Source organism: Pelobates fuscus, chromosome 12 (assembly GCF_036172605.1).
Source record: "Pelobates fuscus isolate aPelFus1 chromosome 12, aPelFus1.pri, whole genome shotgun sequence".
Classification (NCBI taxonomy): domain Eukaryota; kingdom Metazoa; phylum Chordata; class Amphibia; order Anura; family Pelobatidae; genus Pelobates; species Pelobates fuscus.
The window spans coordinates 74,422,905-74,443,170 of record NC_086328.1 but is presented as its reverse complement, the minus strand read 5'-3'; the positions used below and the strand labels follow the sequence as shown (position 1 = coordinate 74,443,170).

The 20,266-nt window shown below is 35.1% G+C and overlaps 17 non-coding genes across 17 annotated transcripts; all 17 read right to left on the bottom strand.

The window, feature by feature from the left end:
• Positions 1–35: 35 nt before the first annotated feature.
• TRNAQ-CUG (transfer RNA glutamine (anticodon CUG)) lies at positions 36–107 on the bottom strand. The gene has a single exon. It is a non-coding gene; the product is annotated as a tRNA-Gln (tRNA).
• A 1,092-nt stretch (positions 108–1,199) lies between these two features.
• TRNAQ-CUG (transfer RNA glutamine (anticodon CUG)) lies at positions 1,200–1,271 on the bottom strand. The gene has a single exon. It is a non-coding gene; the product is annotated as a tRNA-Gln (tRNA).
• Positions 1,272–2,361: 1,090 nt separating this feature from the next.
• Positions 2,362–2,433, bottom strand: TRNAQ-CUG (transfer RNA glutamine (anticodon CUG)). The gene has a single exon. It is a non-coding gene; the product is annotated as a tRNA-Gln (tRNA).
• Positions 2,434–3,524: 1,091 nt separating this feature from the next.
• Positions 3,525–3,596, bottom strand: TRNAQ-CUG (transfer RNA glutamine (anticodon CUG)). Its single transcript has one exon. It is a non-coding gene; the product is annotated as a tRNA-Gln (tRNA).
• Positions 3,597–4,686: 1,090 nt separating this feature from the next.
• Positions 4,687–4,758, bottom strand: TRNAQ-CUG (transfer RNA glutamine (anticodon CUG)). Its single transcript has one exon. It is a non-coding gene; the product is annotated as a tRNA-Gln (tRNA).
• A 1,092-nt stretch (positions 4,759–5,850) lies between these two features.
• On the bottom strand, positions 5,851–5,922 carry TRNAQ-CUG (transfer RNA glutamine (anticodon CUG)). Its single transcript has one exon. It is a non-coding gene; the product is annotated as a tRNA-Gln (tRNA).
• Positions 5,923–7,014: 1,092 nt separating this feature from the next.
• Positions 7,015–7,086, bottom strand: TRNAQ-CUG (transfer RNA glutamine (anticodon CUG)). Its single transcript has one exon. It is a non-coding gene; the product is annotated as a tRNA-Gln (tRNA).
• Positions 7,087–8,176: 1,090 nt separating this feature from the next.
• Positions 8,177–8,248, bottom strand: TRNAQ-CUG (transfer RNA glutamine (anticodon CUG)). The gene has a single exon. It is a non-coding gene; the product is annotated as a tRNA-Gln (tRNA).
• A 1,088-nt stretch (positions 8,249–9,336) lies between these two features.
• On the bottom strand, positions 9,337–9,408 carry TRNAQ-CUG (transfer RNA glutamine (anticodon CUG)). The gene has a single exon. It is a non-coding gene; the product is annotated as a tRNA-Gln (tRNA).
• Positions 9,409–10,500: 1,092 nt separating this feature from the next.
• TRNAQ-CUG (transfer RNA glutamine (anticodon CUG)) lies at positions 10,501–10,572 on the bottom strand. The gene has a single exon. It is a non-coding gene; the product is annotated as a tRNA-Gln (tRNA).
• A 1,090-nt stretch (positions 10,573–11,662) lies between these two features.
• Positions 11,663–11,734, bottom strand: TRNAQ-CUG (transfer RNA glutamine (anticodon CUG)). The gene has a single exon. It is a non-coding gene; the product is annotated as a tRNA-Gln (tRNA).
• Positions 11,735–12,824: 1,090 nt separating this feature from the next.
• On the bottom strand, positions 12,825–12,896 carry TRNAQ-CUG (transfer RNA glutamine (anticodon CUG)). The gene has a single exon. It is a non-coding gene; the product is annotated as a tRNA-Gln (tRNA).
• A 1,092-nt stretch (positions 12,897–13,988) lies between these two features.
• TRNAQ-CUG (transfer RNA glutamine (anticodon CUG)) lies at positions 13,989–14,060 on the bottom strand. Its single transcript has one exon. It is a non-coding gene; the product is annotated as a tRNA-Gln (tRNA).
• A 1,090-nt stretch (positions 14,061–15,150) lies between these two features.
• On the bottom strand, positions 15,151–15,222 carry TRNAQ-CUG (transfer RNA glutamine (anticodon CUG)). The gene has a single exon. It is a non-coding gene; the product is annotated as a tRNA-Gln (tRNA).
• Positions 15,223–17,476: 2,254 nt separating this feature from the next.
• Positions 17,477–17,548, bottom strand: TRNAQ-CUG (transfer RNA glutamine (anticodon CUG)). Its single transcript has one exon. It is a non-coding gene; the product is annotated as a tRNA-Gln (tRNA).
• A 1,092-nt stretch (positions 17,549–18,640) lies between these two features.
• TRNAQ-CUG (transfer RNA glutamine (anticodon CUG)) lies at positions 18,641–18,712 on the bottom strand. Its single transcript has one exon. It is a non-coding gene; the product is annotated as a tRNA-Gln (tRNA).
• A 1,090-nt stretch (positions 18,713–19,802) lies between these two features.
• Positions 19,803–19,874, bottom strand: TRNAQ-CUG (transfer RNA glutamine (anticodon CUG)). Its single transcript has one exon. It is a non-coding gene; the product is annotated as a tRNA-Gln (tRNA).
• Positions 19,875–20,266: the final 392 nt, after the last annotated feature.

The following is a 20,266-nucleotide window of genomic DNA, read 5'->3' as shown; positions in this document are numbered from 1 at the left end:
TATTAGCTTCTTAAGATGAATTCTATCTAAAGGAAAGGTTCCACCGAGATTTGAACTCGGATCGCTGGATTCAGAGTCCAGAGTGCTAACCAACACACCATGGAACCACTGGTGGTGACTTGACTTGTTTCATTGGCTCCGAACACTGGGGTGAAGTGTGCGAGTGATAACTATGACATCACAAATACCCTCCTCCAACATAAATAGAAAAAAAGGGTGGCATTATAGTTTTATAGATGCTGATGATCATCTTTAGCTTTGCTCTGCATTTTACCAACAGAAAAAAGTCAAAAGTAACTTGAATTTTAACTTTGTTTTGTTCACTGGCCAAGAACTCAAAATGACTTCCAGTTTTTTACACCTTTTAACACCACATTCTTTGATACATACTATTATCATGCTTTCCAACTCTCTCACATCTTGATATGTCTTATTCCTCTAATCACAATAGGTGAATAATGTCTACGTGAATTCACGTGATCACAATTTTCATGTTTTCTCAACCAACGGGTGCTCTTCGTTCATCCGGTCCAAGTGAGGCGGGTAACGACAATCTCAAAGCAAACCCTACACCAAAAGCATCAAACAATTTTATCTTTGAAGTCTGTGACAAGCATTTTAAAAGCCTTGGACATTTGAACCCATATAGCAGAAATGCCTCTTGTAAAAGATAACCTAGCATTTGGAGGAAATAGGCTCAAGACTCATATCTTACCACTAAACTAGCTTTTACATTCTCTTTAAACAAATCAGACGTTTATTTGACACTTTTGATTCTATATCCAAGGAAAGTAAAACTTAAGGAATCTGCTATTGGTTTGCAATGTACAGAACTATAGAAGAAATGACATGCTTGGGGTATTGTTCATTCGGCTTTTTAAATTGCGAGCAATCTTATGAAAAAATATATCAATCAATGTTTCTATATCATAGGATGAAGAATTACAGTTTCCCTAAAGAAGCAAGTGATTATATTTCTGAATGTATTAAGTTTAACTTTTGACACTTAAATTGTTTCCTTGTTTTTTTAGATGTAAAAATGGGAAATGAAGACAAATTTGCAAATTTGGCTGACTGTTGCTCATTCTTTTATGGAAGAACATTATTATTTAGGGACTTCTAAAATGTTAGACATGAACTATTTTTGACGCAGACCAATTGACATATTAGCTTCTTAAGATTAATGCTATCTAATGGAAAGGTTCCACCGAGATTTGAACTCGGATCGCTGGATTCAGAGTCCAGAGTGCTAACCATTACACCATGGAACCACTGGTGGTGACTTGATTTTTTTCATTGGCTCCGAACACTGGTGTGAAGAGTGCGAGTGATAACTATGACATCACAAATACCCTCCTCCAACATAAATAGAAAAAAAGGGTGGCATTATAGTTTTATAGATGCTGATGATCATCTTTAGCTTTGCTCTGCATTTTACCAACAGAAAAAAGTCAAAAGTAACTTGAATTTTAACTTTGTTTTGTTCACTGGCCAAGAACTCAAAATGACTTCCAGTTTTTTACACCTTTTAACACCACATTCTTTGATACATACTATTATCATGCTTTCCAACTCTCTCACATCTTGATATGTCTTATTCCTCTAATCACAATAGGTGAATAATGTCTACGTGAATTCACGTGATCACAATTTTCATGTTTTCTCAACCAACGGGTGCTCTTCGTTCATCCGGTCCAAGTGAGGCGGGTAACGACAATCTCAAAGCAAACCCTACACCAAAAGCATCAAACAATTTTATCTTTGAAGTCTGTGACAAGCATTTTAAAAGCCTTGGACATTTGACCCCATATAGCAGAAATGCCTCTTGTAAAAGATAACCTAGCATTTGGAGGAAATAGGCTCAAGACTCATATCTTACCGCTAAACTAGCTTTTACATTCTCTTTAAACAAATCAGACGTTTATTTGACACTTTTGATTCTATATCCAAGGAAAGTAAAACTTAAGGAATCTGCTATTGGTTTGCAATGTACAGAACTACAGAAGAAGACATGCTTGGGGTATTGTTCATTCGGCTTTTTAAATTGCGAGCAATCTTATGAAAAAATATATCAATCAATGTTTCTATATCATAGGATGAAGAATTACAGTTTCCCTAAAGAAGCAAGTGATTATATTTCTGAATGTATTAAGTTTAACTTTTGACACTTAAATTGTTTCCTTGTTTTTTTAGATGTAAAAATGGGAAATGAAGACAAATTTTCAAATTTGGCTGACTGTTGCTCATGCTTTTATGGAAGAACATTATGATATAGGGACTTCTAAAATGTTTGACATGAACTATTTTTCACGCAGACCAATTGACATATTAGCTTCTTAAGATGAATTCTATCTAAAGGAAAGGTTCCACCGAGATTTGAACTCGGATCGCTGGATTCAGAGTCCAGAGTGCTAACCAACACACCATGGAACCACTGGTGGTGACTTGACTTGTTTCATTGGCTCCGAACACTGGGGTGAAGTGTGCGAGTGATAACTATGACATCACAAATACCCTCCTCCAACATAAATAGAAAAAAAGGGTGGCATTATAGTTTTATAGATGCTGATGATCATCTTTAGCTTTGCTCTGCATTTTACCAACAGAAAAAAGTCAAAAGTAACTTGAATTTTAACTTTGTTTTGTTCACTGGCCAAGAACTCAAAATGACTTCCAGTTTTTTACACCTTTTAACACCACATTCTTTGATACATACTATTATCATGCTTTCCAACTCTCTCACATCTTGATATGTCTTATTCCTCTAATCACAATAGGTGAATAATGTCTACGTGAATTCACGTGATCACAATTTTCATGTTTTCTCAACCAACGGGTGCTCTTCGTTCATCCGGTCCAAGTGAGGCGGGTAACGACAATCTCAAAGCAAACCCTACACCAAAAGCATCAAACAATTTTATCTTTGAAGTCTGTGACAAGCATTTTAAAAGCCTTGGACATTTGAACCCATATAGCAGAAATGCCTCTTGTAAAAGATAACCTAGCATTTGGAGGAAATAGGCTCAAGACTCATATCTTACCACTAAACTAGCTTTTACATTCTCTTTAAACAAATCAGACGTTTATTTGACACTTTTGATTCTATATCCAAGGAAAGTAAAACTTAAGGAATCTGCTATTGGTTTGCAATGTACAGAACTATAGAAGAAATGACATGCTTGGGGTATTGTTCATTCGGCTTTTTAAATTGCGAGCAATCTTATGAAAAAATATATCAATCAATGTTTCTATATCATAGGATGAAGAATTACAGTTTCCCTAAAGAAGCAAGTGATTATATTTCTGAATGTATTAAGTTTAACTTTTGACACTTAAATTGTTTCCTTGTTTTTTTAGATGTAAAAATGGGAAATGAAGACAAATTTGCAAATTTGGCTGACTGTTGCTCATTGTTTATGGAAGAACATTATTATTTAGGGACTTCTAAAATGTTAGACATGAACTATTTTTGACGCAGACCAATTGACATATTAGCTTCTTAAGATTAATGCTATCTAATGGAAAGGTTCCACCGAGATTTGAACTCGGATCGCTGGATTCAGAGTCCAGAGTGCTAACCATTACACCATGGAACCACTGGTGGTGACTTGATTTTTTTCATTGGCTCCGAACACTGGTGTGAAGAGTGCGAGTGATAACTATGACATCACAAATACCCTCCTCCAACATAAATAGAAAAAAAGGGTGGCATTATAGTTTTATAGATGCTGATGATCATCTTTAGCTTTGCTCTGCATTTTACCAACAGAAAAAAGTCAAAAGTAACTTGAATTTTAACTTTGTTTTGTTCACTGGCCAAGAACTCAAAATGACTTCCAGTTTTTTACACCTTTTAACACCACATTCTTTGATACATACTATTATCATGCTTTCCAACTCTCTCACATCTTGATATGTCTTATTCCTCTAATCACAATAGGTGAATAATGTCTACGTGAATTCACGTGATCACAATTTTCATGTTTTCTCAACCAACGGGTGCTCTTCGTTCATCCGGTCCAAGTGAGGCGGGTAACGACAATCTCAAAGCAAACCCTACACCAAAAGCATCAAACAATTTTATCTTTGAAGTCTGTGACAAGCATTTTAAAAGCCTTGGACATTTGACCCCATATAGCAGAAATGCCTCTTGTAAAAGATAACCTAGCATTTGGAGGAAATAGGCTCAAGACTCATATCTTACCGCTAAACTAGCTTTTACATTCTCTTTAAACAAATCAGACGTTTATTTGACACTTTTGATTCTATATCCAAGGAAAGTAAAACTTAAGGAATCTGCTATTGGTTTGCAATGTACAGAACTACAGAAGAAGACATGCTTGGGGTATTGTTCATTCGGCTTTTTAAATTGCGAGCAATCTTATGAAAAAATATATCAATCAATGTTTCTATATCATAGGATGAAGAATTACAGTTTCCCTAAAGAAGCAAGTGATTATATTTCTGAATGTATTAAGTTTAACTTTTGACACTTAAATTGTTTCCTTGTTTTTTTAGATGTAAAAATGGGAAATGAAGACAAATTTGCAAATTTGGCTGACTGTTGCTCATGCTTTTATGGAAGAACATTATGATATAGGGACTTCTAAAATGTTTGACATGAACTATTTTTCACGCAGACCAATTGACATATTAGCTTCTTAAGATGAATTCTATCTAAAGGAAAGGTTCCACCGAGATTTGAACTCGGATCGCTGGATTCAGAGTCCAGAGTGCTAACCAACACACCATGGAACCACTGGTGGTGACTTGACTTGTTTCATTGGCTCCGAACACTGGGGTGAAGTGTGCGAGTGATAACTATGACATCACAAATACCCTCCTCCAACAAAAATAGAAAAAAAGGGTGGCATTATAGTTTTATAGATGCTGATGATCATCTTTAGCTTTGCTCTGCATTTTACCAACAGAAAAAAGTCAAAAGTAACTTGAATTTTAACTTTGTTTTGTTCACTGGCCAAGAACTCAAAATGACTTCCAGTTTTTTACACCTTTTAACACCACATTCTTTGATACATACTATTATCATGCTTTCCAACTCTCTCACATCTTGATATGTCTTATTCCTCTAATCACAATAGGTGAATAATGTCTACGTGAATTCACGTGATCACAATTTTCATGTTTTCTCAACCAACGGGTGCTCTTCGTTCATCCGGTCCAAGTGAGGCGGGTAACGACAATCTCAAAGCAAACCCTACACCAAAAGCATCAAACAATTTTATCTTTGAAGTCTGTGACAAGCATTTTAAAAGCCTTGGACATTTGAACCCATATAGCAGAAATGCCTCTTGTAAAAGATAACCTAGCATTTGGAGGAAATAGGCTCAAGACTCATATCTTACCACTAAACTAGCTTTTACATTCTCTTTAAACAAATCAGACGTTTATTTGACACTTTTGATTCTATATCCAAGGAAAGTAAAACTTAAGGAATCTGCTATTGGTTTGCAATGTACAGAACTATAGAAGAAATGACATGCTTGGGGTATTGTTCATTCGGCTTTTTAAATTGCGAGCAATCTTATGAAAAAATATATCAATCAATGTTTCTATATCATAGGATGAAGAATTACAGTTTCCCTAAAGAAGCAAGTGATTATATTTCTGAATGTATTAAGTTTAACTTTTGACACTTAAATTGTTTCCTTGTTTTTTTAGATGTAAAAATGGGAAATGAAGACAAATTTGCAAATTTGGCTGACTGTTGCTCATTCTTTTATGGAAGAACATTATTATTTAGGGACTTCTAAAATGTTAGACATGAACTATTTTTGACGCAGACCAATTGACATATTAGCTTCTTAAGATTAATGCTATCTAAGGGAAAGGTTCCACCGAGATTTGAACTCGGATCGCTGGATTCAGAGTCCAGAGTGCTAACCATTACACCATGGAACCACTGGTGGTGACTTGATTTTTTTCATTGGCTCCGAACACTGGTGTGAAGAGTGCGAGTGATAACTATGACATCACAAATACCCTCCTCCAACATAAATAGAAAAAAAGGGTGGCATTATAGTTTTATAGATGCTGATGATCATCTTTAGCTTTGCTCTGCATTTTACCAACAGAAAAAAGTCAAAAGTAACTTGAATTTTAACTTTGTTTTGTTCACTGGCCAAGAACTCAAAATGACTTCCAGTTTTTTACACCTTTTAACACCACATTCTTTGATACATACTATTATCATGCTTTCCAACTCTCTCACATCTTGATATGTCTTATTCCTCTAATCACAATAGGTGAATAATGTCTACGTGAATTCACGTGATCACAATTTTCATGTTTTCTCAACCAACGGGTGCTCTTCGTTCATTCGGTCCAAGTGAGGCGGGTAACGACAATCTCAAAGCAAACCCTACACCAAAAGCATCAAACAATTTTATCTTTGAAGTCTGTGACAAGCATTTTAAAAGCCTTGGACATTTGACCCCATATAGCAGAAATGCCTCTTGTAAAAGATAACCTAGCATTTGGAGGAAATAGGCTCAAGACTCACATCTTACCGCTAAACTAGCTTTTACATTCTCTTTAAACAAATCAGACGTTTATTTGACACTTTTGATTCTATATCCAAGGAAAGTAAAACTTAAGGAATCTGCTATTGGTTTGCAATGTACAGAACTATAGAAGAAATGACATGCTTGGGGTATTGTTCATTCGGCTTTTTAAATTGCGAGCAATCTTATGAAAAAATATATCAATCAATGTTTCTATATCATAGGATGAAGAATTACAGTTTCCCTAAAGAAGCAAGTGATTATATTTCTGAATGTATTAAGTTTAACTTTTGACACTTAAATTGTTTCCTTGTTTTTTTAGATGTAAAAATGGGAAATGAAGACAAATTTGCAAATTTGGCTGACTGTTGCTCATTCTTTTATGGAAGAACATTATTATTTAGGGACTTCTAAAATTTTTGACATGAACTATTTTTGACGCAGACCAATTGACATATTAGCTTCTTAAGATTAATGCTATCTAAAGGAAAGGTTCCACCGAGATTTGAACTCGGATCGCTGGATTCAGAGTCCAGAGTGCCAACCATTACACCATGGAACCACTGGTGGTGACTTGACTTTTTTCATTGGCTCCGAACACTGGTGTGAAGAGTGCGAGTGATAACTATGACATCACAAATACCCTCCTCCAACATAAATTGAAAAAAAGGGTGGCATTATAGTTTTATAGATGCTGATGATCATCTTTAGCTTTGCTCTGCATTTTACCAACAGAAAAAAGTCAAAAGTAACTTGAATTTTAACTTTGTTTTGTTCACTGGCCAAGAACTCAAAATGACTTCCAGTTTTTTACACCTTTTAACACCACATTCTTTTATACATACTATTATCATGCATTCCAACTGTCTCACATCTTGATATGTCTTATTCCTCTAATCACAATAGGTGAATAATGTCTCCGTTAATTCACGTGATCACAATTTTCATGTTTTCTCAACCAACGGGTGCTCTTCGTTCATCCGGTCCAAGTGAGGTGGGTAACGACAATCTCAAAGCAAACCCTACACCAAAAGCATCAAACAATTTTATCTTTGAAGTCTGTGACAAGCATTTTAAAAGCCTTGGACATTTGAGCCCATATAGCAGAAATGCCTCTTGTAAAAGATAACCTAGCATTTGGAGGAATCAGGCTCAAGACTCATATCTTACCACTAAACTAGCTTTTACATTCTCTTTAAACAAATCAGACGTTTATTTGACACTTTTGATTCTATATCCAAGGAAAGTAAAACTTAAGGAATCTGCTATTGGTTTGCAATGTACAGAACTATAGAAGAAGACATGCTTGGGGTATTGTTCATTCGGCTTTTTAAATTGCGAGCAATCTTATGAAAAAATATATCAATCAATGTTTCTATATCATAGGATGAAGAATTACAGTTTCCCTAAAGAAGCAAGTGATTATATTTCTGAATGTATTAAGTTTAACTTTTGACACTTAAATTGTTTCCTTGTTTTTTTAGATGTAAAAATGGGAAATGAAGACAAATTTGCAAATTTGGCTAACTGTTGCTCATGCTTTTATGGAAGAACATTATGATATAGGGACTTCTAAAATGTTTGACATGAACTATTTTTCACGCAGACCAATTGACATATTAGCTTCTTAAGATGAATTCTATCTAAAGGAAAGGTTCCACCGAGATTTGAACTCGGATCGCTGGATTCAGAGTCCAGAGTGCTAACCAACACACCATGGAACCACTGGTGGTGACTTGACTTGTTTCATTGGCTCCGAACACTGGGGTGAAGTGTGCGAGTGATAACTATGACATCACAAATACCCTCCTCCAACATAAATAGAAAAAAGGGTGGCATTATAGTTTTATAGATGCTGATGATCATCTTTAGCTTTGCTCTGCATTTTACCAACAGAAAAAAGTCAAAAGTAACTTGAATTTTAACTTTGTTTTGTTCACTGGCCAAGAACTCAAAATGACTTCCAGTTTTTTACACCTTTTAACACCACATTCTTTGATACATACTATTATCATGCTTTCCAACTCTCTCACATCTTGATATGTCTTATTCCTCTAATCACAATAGGTGAATAATGTCTACGTGAATTCACGTGATCACAATTTTCATGTTTTCTCAACCAACGGGTGCTCTTCGTTCATCCGGTCCAAGTGAGGCGGGTAACGACAATCTCAAAGCAAACCCTACACCAAAAGCATCAAACAATTTTATCTTTGAAGTCTGTGACAAGCATTTTAAAAGCCTTGGACATTTGAACCCATATAGCAGAAATGCCTCTTGTAAAAGATAACCTAGCATTTGGAGGAAATAGGCTCAAGACTCACATCTTACCGCTAAACTAGCTTTTACATTCTCTTTAAACAATCAGACGTTTATTTGACACTTTTGATTCTATATCCAAGGAAAGTAAAACTTAAGGAATCTGCTATTGGTTTGCAATGTACAGAACTACAGAAGAAGACATGCTTGGGGTATTGTTCATTCGGCTTTTTAAATTGCGAGCAATCTTATGAAAAAATATATCAATCAATGTTTCTATATCATAGGATGAAGAATTACAGTTTCCCTAAAGAAGCAAGTGATTATATTTCTGAATGTATTAAGTTTAACTTTTGACACTTAAATTGTTTCCTTGTTTTTTTAGATGTAAAAATGGGAAATGAAGACAAATTTGCAAATTTGGCTGACTGTTGCTCATGCTTTTATGGAAGAACATTATGATATAGGGACTTCTAAAATGTTTGACATGAACTATTTTTCACGCAGACCAATTGACATATTAGCTTCTTAAGATGAATTCTATCTAAAGGAAAGGTTCCACCGAGATTTGAACTCGGATCGCTGGATTCAGAGTCCAGAGTGCTACCCAACACACCATGGAACCACTGGTGGTGACTTGACTTGTTTCATTGGCTCCGAACACTGGTGTGAAGTGTGCGAGTGATAACTATGACATCACAAATACCCTCCTCCAACATAAATAGAAAAAAAGGGTGGCATTATAGTTTTATAGATGCTGATGATCATCTTTAGCTTTGCTCTGCATTTTACCAACAGAAAAAAGTCAAAAGTAACTTGAATTTTAACTTTGTTTTGTTCACTGGCCAAGAACTCAAAATGACTTCCAGTTTTTTACACCTTTTAACACCACATTCTTTGATACATACTATTATCATGCTTTCTAACTCTCTCACATCTTGATATGTCTTATTCCTCTAATCACAATAGGTGAATAATGTCTACGTGAATTCACGTGATCACAATTTTCATGTTTTCTCAACCAACGGGTGCTCTTCGTTCATCCGGTCCAAGTGAGGCGGGTAACGACAATCTCAAAGCAAACCCTACACCAAAAGCATCAAACAATTTTATCTTTGAAGTCTGTGACAAGCATTTTAAAAGCCTTGGACATTTGAACCCATATAGCAGAAATGCCTCTTGTAAAAGATAACCTAGCATTTGGAGGAAATAGGCTCAAGACTCATATCTTACCACTAAACTAGCTTTTACATTCTCTTTAAACAAATCAGACGTTTATTTGACACTTTTGATTCTATATCCAAGGAAAGTAAAACTTAAGGAATCTGCTATTGGTTTGCAATGTACAGAACTATAGAAGAAATGACATGCTTGGGGTATTGTTCATTCGGCTTTTTAAATTGCGAGCAATCTTATGAAAAAATATATCAATCAATGTTTCTATATCATAGGATGAAGAATTACAGTTTCCCTAAAGAAGCAAGTGATTATATTTCTGAATGTATTAAGTTTAACTTTTGACACTTAAATTGTTTCCTTGTTTTTTTAGATGTAAAAATGGGAAATGAAGACAAATTTGCAAATTTGGCTGACTGTTGCTCATTCTTTTATGGAAGAACATTATTATTTAGGGACTTCTAAAATTTTTGACATGAACTATTTTTGACGCAGACCAATTGACATATTAGCTTCTTAAGATTAATGCTATCTAAAGGAAAGGTTCCACCGAGATTTGAACTCGGATCGCTGGATTCAGAGTCCAGAGTGCTAACCATTACACCATGGAACCACTGGTGGTGAGTTGACTTTTTTCATTGGCTCCGAACACTGGTGTGAAGAGTGCGAGTGATAACTATGACATCACAAATACCCTCCTCCAACATAAATAGAAAAAAAGGGTGGCATTATAGTTTTATAGATGCTGATGATCATCTTTAGCTTTGCTCTGCATTTTACCAACAGAAAAAAGTCAAAAGTAACTTGAATTTTAACTTTGTTTTGTTCACTGGCCAAGAACTCAAAATGACTTCCAGTTTTTTACACCTTTTAACACCACATTCTTTTATACATACTATTATCATGCATTCCAACTGTCTCACATCTTGATATGTCTTATTCCTCTAATCACAATAGGTGAATAATGTCTCCGTTAATTCACGTGATCACAATTTTCATGTTTTCTCAACCAACGGGTGCTCTTCGTTCATCCGGTCCAAGTGAGGTGGGTAACGACAATCTCAAAGCAAACCCTACACCAAAAGCATCAAACAATTTTATCTTTGAAGTCTGTGACAAGCATTTTAAAAGCCTTGGACATTTGAGCCCATATAGCAGAAATGCCTCTTGTAAAAGATAACCTAGCATTTGGAGGAATCAGGCTCAAGACTCATATCTTACCACTAAACTAGCTTTTACATTCTCTTTAAACAAATCAGACGTTTATTTGACACTTTTGATTCTATATCCAAGGAAAGTAAAACTTAAGGAATCTGCTATTGGTTTGCAATGTACAGAACTATAGAAGAAGACATGCTTGGGGTATTGTTCATTCGGCTTTTTAAATTGCGAGCAATCTTATGAAAAAATATATCAATCAATGTTTCTATATCATAGGATGAAGAATTACAGTTTCCCTAAAGAAGCAAGTGATTATATTTCTGAATGTATTAAGTTTAACTTTTGACACTTAAATTGTTTCCTTGTTTTTTTAGATGTAAAAATGGGAAATGAAGACAAATTTGCAAATTTGGCTGACTGTTGCTCATGCTTTTATGGAAGAACATTATGATATAGGGACTTCTAAAATGTTTGACATGAACTATTTTTCACGCAGACCAATTGACATATTAGCTTCTTAAGATGAATTCTATCTAAAGGAAAGGTTCCACCGAGATTTGAACTCGGATCGCTGGATTCAGAGTCCAGAGTGCTAACCAACACACCATGGAACCACTGGTGGTGACTTGACTTGTTTCATTGGCTCCGAACACTGGGGTGAAGTGTGCGAGTGATAACTATGACATCACAAATACCCTCCTCCAACATAAATAGAAAAAAAGGGTGGCATTATAGTTTTATAGATGCTGATGATCATCTTTAGCTTTGCTCTGCATTTTACCAACAGAAAAAAGTCAAAAGTAACTTGAATTTTAACTTTGTTTTGTTCACTGGCCAAGAACTCAAAATGACTTCCAGTTTTTTACACCTTTTAACACCACATTCTTTGATACATACTATTATCATGCTTTCCAACTCTCTCACATCTTGATATGTCTTATTCCTCTAATCACAATAGGTGAATAATGTCTACGTGAATTCACGTGATCACAATTTTCATGTTTTCTCAACCAACGGGTGCTCTTCGTTCATCCGGTCCAAGTGAGGCGGGTAACGACAATCTCAAAGCAAACCCTACACCAAAAGCATCAAACAATTTTATCTTTGAAGTCTGTGACAAGCATTTTAAAAGCCTTGGACATTTGAACCCATATAGCAGAAATGCCTCTTGTAAAAGATAACCTAGCATTTGGAGGAAATAGGCTCAAGACTCACATCTTACCGCTAAACTAGCTTTTACATTCTCTTTAAACAAATCAGACGTTTATTTGACACTTTTGATTCTATATCCAAGGAAAGTAAAACTTAAGGAATCTGCTATTGGTTTGCAATGTACAGAACTACAGAAGAAGACATGCTTGGGGTATTGTTCATTCGGCTTTTTAAATTGCGAGCAATCTTATGAAAAAATATATCAATCAATGTTTCTATATCATAGGATGAAGAATTACAGTTTCCCTAAAGAAGCAAGTGATTATATTTCTGAATGTATTAAGTTTAACTTTTGACACTTAAATTGTTTCCTTGTTTTTTTAGATGTAAAAATGGGAAATGAAGACAAATTTGCAAATTTGGCTGACTGTTGCTCATGCTTTTATGGAAGAACATTATGATATAGGGACTTCTAAAATGTTTGACATGAACTATTTTTCACGCAGACCAATTAACATATTAGCTTCTTAAGATGAATTCTATCTAAAGGAAAGGTTCCACCGAGATTTGAACTCGGATCGCTGGATTCAGAGTCCAGAGTGCTACCCAACACACCATGGAACCACTGGTGGTGACTTGACTTGTTTCATTGGCTCCAAACACTGGTGTGAAGTGTGCGAGTGATAACTATGACATCACAAATACCCTCCTCCAACATAAATAGAAAAAAAGGGTGGCATTATAGTTTTATAGATGCTGATGATCATCTTTAGCTTTGCTCTGCATTTTACCAACAGAAAAAAGTCAAAAGTAACTTGAATTTTAACTTTGTTTTGTTCACTGGCCAAGAACTCAAAATGACTTCCAGTTTTTTACACCTTTTAACACCACATTCTTTGATACATACTATTATCATGCTTTCTAACTCTCTCACATCTTGATATGTCTTATTCCTCTAATCACAATAGGTGAATAATGTCTACGTGAATTCACGTGATCACAATTTTCATGTTTTCTCAACCAACGGGTGCTCTTCGTTCATCCGGTCCAAGTGAGGCGGGTAACGACAATCTCAAAGCAAACCCTACACCAAAAGCATCAAACAATTTTATCTTTGAAGTCTGTGACAAGCATTTTAAAAGCCTTGGACATTTGACCCCATATAGCAGAAATGCCTCTTGTAAAAGATAACCTAGCATTTGGAGGAAATAGGCTCAAGACTCATATCTTACCACTAAACTAGCTTTTACATTCTCTTTAAACAAATCAGACGTTTATTTGACACTTTTGATTCTATATCCAAGGAAAGTAAAACTTAAGGAATCTGCTATTGGTTTGCAATGTACAGAACTATAGAAGAAATGACATGCTTGGGGTATTGTTCATTCGGCTTTTTAAATTGCGAGCAATCTTATGAAAAAATATATCAATCAATGTTTCTATATCATAGGATGAAGAATTACAGTTTCCCTAAAGAAGCAAGTGATTATATTTCTGAATGTATTAAGTTTAACTTTTGACACTTAAATTGTTTCCTTGTTTTTTTAGATGTAAAAATGGGAAATGAAGACAAATTTGCAAATTTGGCTGACTGTTGCTCATTCTTTTATGGAAGAACATTATTATTTAGGGACTTCTAAAATTTTTGACATGAACTATTTTTGACGCAGACCAATTGACATATTAGCTTCTTAAGATTAATGCTATCTAAAGGAAAGGTTCCACCGAGATTTGAACTCGGATCGCTGGATTCAGAGTCCAGAGTGCTAACCATTACACCATGGAACCACTGGTGGTGACTTGACTTTTTTCATTGGCTCCGAACACTGGTGTGAAGAGTGCGAGTGATAACTATGACATCACAAATACCCTCCTCCAACATAAATAGAAAAAAAGGGTGGCATTATAGTTTTATAGATGCTGATGATCATCTTTAGCTTTGCTCTGCATTTTACCAACAGAAAAAAGTCAAAAGTAACTTGAATTTTAACTTTGTTTTGTTCACTGGCCAAGAACTCAAAATGACTTCCAGTTTTTTACACCTTTTAACACCACATTCTTTTATACATACTATTATCATGCATTCCAACTGTCTCACATCTTGATATGTCTTATTCCTCTAATCACAATAGGTGAATAATGTCTCCGTTAATTCACGTGATCACAATTTTCATGTTTTCTCAACCAACGGGTGCTCTTCGTTCATCCGGTCCAAGTGAGGTGGGTAACGACAATCTCAAAGCAAACCCTACACCAAAAGCATCAAACAATTTTATCTTTGAAGTCTGTGACAAGCATTTTAAAAGCCTTGGACATTTGAGCCCATATAGCAGAAATGCCTCTTGTAAAAGATAACCTAGCATTTGGAGGAATCAGGCTCAAGACTCATATCTTACCACTAAACTAGCTTTTACATTCTCTTTAAACAAATCAGACGTTTATTTGACACTTTTGATTCTATATCCAAGGAAAGTAAAACTTAAGGAATCTGCTATTGGTTTGCAATGTACAGAACTATAGAAGAAGACATGCTTGGGGTATTGTTCATTCGGCTTTTTAAATTGCGAGCAATCTTATGAAAAAATATATCAATCAATGTTTCTATATCATAGGATGAAGAATTACAGTTTCCCTAAAGAAGCAAGTGATTATATTTCTGAATGTATTAAGTTTAACTTTTGACACTTAAATTGTTTCCTTGTTTTTTTAGATGTAAAAATGGGAAATGAAGACAAATTTGCAAATTTGGCTGACTGTTGCTCATGCTTTTATGGAAGAACATTATGATATAGGGACTTCTAAAATGTTTGACATGAACTATTTTTCACGCAGACCAATTAACATATTAGCTTCTTAAGATGAATTCTATCTAAAGGAAAGGTTCCACCGAGATTTGAACTCGGATCGCTGGATTCAGAGTCCAGAGTGCTAACCAACACACCATGGAACCACTGGTGGTGACTTGACTTGTTTCATTGGCTCCGAACACTGGGGTGAAGTGTGCGAGTGATAACTATGACATCACAAATACCCTCCTCCAACATAAATAGAAAAAAAGGGTGGCATTATAGTTTTATAGATGCTGATGATCATCTTTAGCTTTGCTCTGCATTTTACCAACAGAAAAAAGTCAAAAGTAACTTGAATTTTAACTTTGTTTTGTTCACTGGCCAAGAACTCAAAATGACTTCCAGTTTTTTACACCTTTTAACACCACATTCTTTGATACATACTATTATCATGCTTTCCAACTCTCTCACATCTTGATATGTCTTATTCCTCTAATCACAATAGGTGAATAATGTCTACGTGAATTCACGTGATCACAATTTTCATGTTTTCTCAACCAACGGGTGCTCTTCGTTCATCCGGTCCAAGTGAGGCGGGTAACGACAATCTCAAAGCAAACCCTACACCAAAAGCATCAAACAATTTTATCTTTGAAGTCTGTGACAAGCATTTTAAAAGCCTTGGACATTTGAACCCATATAGCAGAAATGCCTCTTGTAAAAGATAACCTAGCATTTGGAGGAAATAGGCTCAAGACTCACATCTTACCGCTAAACTAGCTTTTACATTCTCTTTAAACAAATCAGACGTTTATTTGACACTTTTGATTCTATATCCAAGGAAAGTAAAACTTAAGGAATCTGCTATTGGTTTGCAATGTACAGAACTACAGAAGAAGACATGCTTGGGGTATTGTTCATTCGGCTTTTTAAATTGCGAGCAATCTTATGAAAAAATATATCAATCAATGTTTCTATATCATAGGATGAAGAATTACAGTTTCCCTAAAGAAGCAAGTGATTATATTTCTGAATGTATTAAGTTTAACTTTTGACACTTAAATTGTTTCCTTGTTTTTTTAGATGTAAAAATGGGAAATGAAGACAAATTTGCAAATTTGGCTGACTGTTGCTCATGCTTTTATGGAAGAACATTATGATATAGGGACTTCTAAAATGTTTGACATGAACTATTTTTCACGCAGACCAATTGACATATTAGCTTCTTAAGATGAATTCTATCTAAAGGAAAGGTTCCACCGAGATTTGAACTCAGATCGCTGGATTCAGAGTCCAGAGTGCTACCCAACACACCATGGAACCACTGGTGGTGACTTGACTTGTTTCATTGGCTCCGAACACTGGTGTGAAGTGTGCGAGTGATAACTATGACATCACAAATACCCTCCTCCAACATAAATTGAAAAAAAGGGTGGCATTATAGTTTTATAGATGCTGATGATCATCTTTAGCTTTGCTCTGCATTTTACCAACAGAAAAAAGTCAAAAGTAACTTGAATTTTAACTTTGTTTTGTTCACTGGCCAAGAACTCAAAATGACTTCCAGTTTTTTACACCTTTTAACACCACATTCTTTGATACATACTATTATCATGCTTTCTAACTCTCTCACATCTTGATATGTCTTATTCCTCTAATCACAATAGGTGAATAATGTCTACGTGAATTCACGTGATCACAATTTTCTTGTTTTCTCAACCAACGGGTGCTCTTCGTTCATCCGGTCCAAGTGAGGCGGGTAACGACAATCTCAAAGCAAACCCTACACCAAAAGCATCAAACAATTTTATCTTTGAAGTCTGTGACAAGCATTTTAAAAGCCTTGGACATTTGACCCCATATAGCAGAAATGCCTCTTGTAAAAGATAACCTAGCATTTGGAGGAAATAGGCTCAAGACTCATATCTTACCACTAAACTAGCTTTTACATTCTCTTTAAACAAATCAGACGTTTATTTGACACTTTTGATTCTATATCCAAGGAAAGTAAAACTTAAGGAATCTGCTATTGGTTTGCAATGTACAGAACTATAGAAGAAATGACATGCTTGGGGTATTGTTCATTCGGCTTTTTAAATTGCGAGCAATCTTATGAAAAAATATATCAATCAATGTTTCTATATCATAGGATGAAGAATTACAGTTTCCCTAAAGAAGCAAGTGATTATATTTCTGAATGTATTAAGTTTAACTTTTGACACTTAAATTGTTTCCTTGTTTTTTTAGATGTAAAAATGGGAAATGAAGACAAATTTGCAAATTTGGCTGACTGTTGCTCATTCTTTTATGGAAGAACATTATTATTTAGGGACTTCTAAAATGTTTGACATGAACTATTTTTCACGCAGACCAATTGACATATTAGCTTCTTAAGATGAATTCTATCTAAAGGAAAGGTTCCACCGAGATTTGAACTCGGATCGCTGGATTCAGAGTCCAGAGTGCTACCCAACACACCATGGAACCACTGGTGGTGACTTGACTTGTTTCATTGGCTCCGAACACTGGTGTGAAGTGTGCGAGTGATAACTATGACATCACAAATACCCTCCTCCAACATAAATTGAAAAAAAGGGTGGCATTATAGTTTTATAGATGCTGATGATCATCTTTAGCTTTGCTCTGCATTTTACCAACAGAAAAAAGTCAAAAGTAACTTGAATTTTAACTTTGTTTTGTTCACTGGCCAAGAACTCAAAATGACTTCCAGTTTTTTACACCTTTTAACACCACATTCTTTGATACATACTATTATCATGCTTTCTAACTCTCTCACATCTTGATATGTCTTATTCCTCTAATCACAATAGGTGAATAATGTCTACGTGAATTCACGTGATCACAATTTTCTTGTTTTCTCAACCAACGGGTGCTCTTCGTTCATCCGGTCCAAGTGAGGCGGGTAACGACAATCTCAAAGCAAACCCTACACCAAAAGCATCAAACAATTTTATCTTTGAAGTCTGTGACAAGCATTTTAAAAGCCTTGGACATTTGACCCCATATAGCAGAAATGCCTCTTGTAAAAGATAACCTAGCATTTGGAGGAAATAGGCTCAAGACTCATATCTTACCACTAAACTAGCTTTTACATTCTCTTTAAACAAATCAGACGTTTATTTGACACTTTTGATTCTATATCCAAGGAAAGTAAAACTTAAGGAATCTGCTATTGGTTTGCAATGTACAGAACTATAGAAGAAATGACATGCTTGGGGTATTGTTCATTCGGCTTTTTAAATTGCGAGCAATCTTATGAAAAAATATATCAATCAATGTTTCTATATCATAGGATGAAGAATTACAGTTTCCCTAAAGAAGCAAGTGATTATATTTCTGAATGTATTAAGTTTAACTTTTGACACTTAAATTGTTTCCTTGTTTTTTTAGATGTAAAAATGGGAAATGAAGACAAATTTGCAAATTTGGCTGACTGTTGCTCATTCTTTTATGGAAGAACATTATTATTTAGGGACTTCTAAAATTTTTGACATGAACTATTTTTGACGCAGACCAATTGACATATTAGCTTCTTAAGATTAATGCTATCTAAAGGAAAGGTTCCACCGAGATTTGAACTCGGATCGCTGGATTCAGAGTCCAGAGTGCTAACCATTACACCATGGAACCACTGGTGGTGACTTGACTTTTTTCATTGGCTCCGAACACTGGTGTGAAGAGTGCGAGTGATAACTATGACATCACAAATACCCTCCTCCAACATAAATAGAAAAAAAGGGTGGCATTATAGTTTTATAGATGCTGATGATCATCTTTAGCTTTGCTCTGCATTTTACCAACAGAAAAAAGTCAAAAGTAACTTGAATTTTAACTTTGTTTTGTTCACTGGCCAAGAACTCAAAATGACTTCCAGTTTTTTACACCTTTTAACACCACATTCTTTTATACATACTATTATCATGCATTCCAACTGTCTCACATCTTGATATGTCTTATTCCTCTAATCACAATAGGTGAATAATGTCTCCGTTAATTCACGTGATCACAATTTTCATGTTTTCTCAACCAACGGGTGCTCTTCGTTCATCCGGTCCAAGTGAGGTGGGTAACGACAATCTCAAAGCAAACCCTACACCAAAAGCATCAAACAATTTTATCTTTGAAGTCTGTGACAAGCATTTTAAAAGCCTTGGACATTTGAGCCCATATAGCAGAAATGCCTCTTGTAAAAGATAACCTAGCATTTGGAGGAATCAGGCTCAAGACTCATATCTTACCACTAAACTAGCTTTTACATTCTCTTTAAACAAATCAGACGTTTATTTGACACTTTTGATTCTATATCCAAGGAAAGTAAAACTTAAGGAATCTGCTATTGGTTTGCAATGTACAGAACTATAGAAGAAGACATGCTTGGGGTATTGTTCATTCGGCTTTTTAAATTGCGAGCAATCTTATGAAAAAATATATCAATCAATGTTTCTATATCATAGGATGAAGAATTACAGTTTCCCTAAAGAAGCAAGTGATTATATTTCTGAATGTATTAAGTTTAACTTTTGACACTTAAATTGTTTCCTTGTTTTTTTAGATGTAAAAATGGGAAATGAAGACAAATTTGCAAATTTGGCTGACTGTTGCTCATGCTTTTATGGAAGAACATTATGATATAGGGACTTCTAAAATGTTTGACATGAACTATTTTTCACGCAGACCAATTGACATATTAGCTTCTTAAGATGAATTCTATCTAAAGGAAAGGTTCCACCGAGATTTGAACTCGGATCGCTGGATTCAGAGTCCAGAGTGCTAACCAACACACCATGGAACCACTGGTGGTGACTTGACTTGTTTCATTGGCTCCGAACACTGGGGTGAAGTGTGCGAGTGATAACTATGACATCACAAATACCCTCCTCCAACATAAATAGAAAAAAAGGGTGGCATTATAGTTTTATAGATGCTGATGATCATCTTTAGCTTTGCTCTGCATTTTACCAACAGAAAAAAGTCAAAAGTAACTTGAATTTTAACTTTGTTTTGTTCACTGGCCAAGAACTCAAAATGACTTCCAGTTTTTTACACCTTTTAACACCACATTCTTTGATACATACTATTATCATGCTTTCCAACTCTCTCACATCTTGATATGTCTTATTCCTCTAATCACAATAGGTGAATAATGTCTACGTGAATTCACGTGATCACAATTTTCATGTTTTC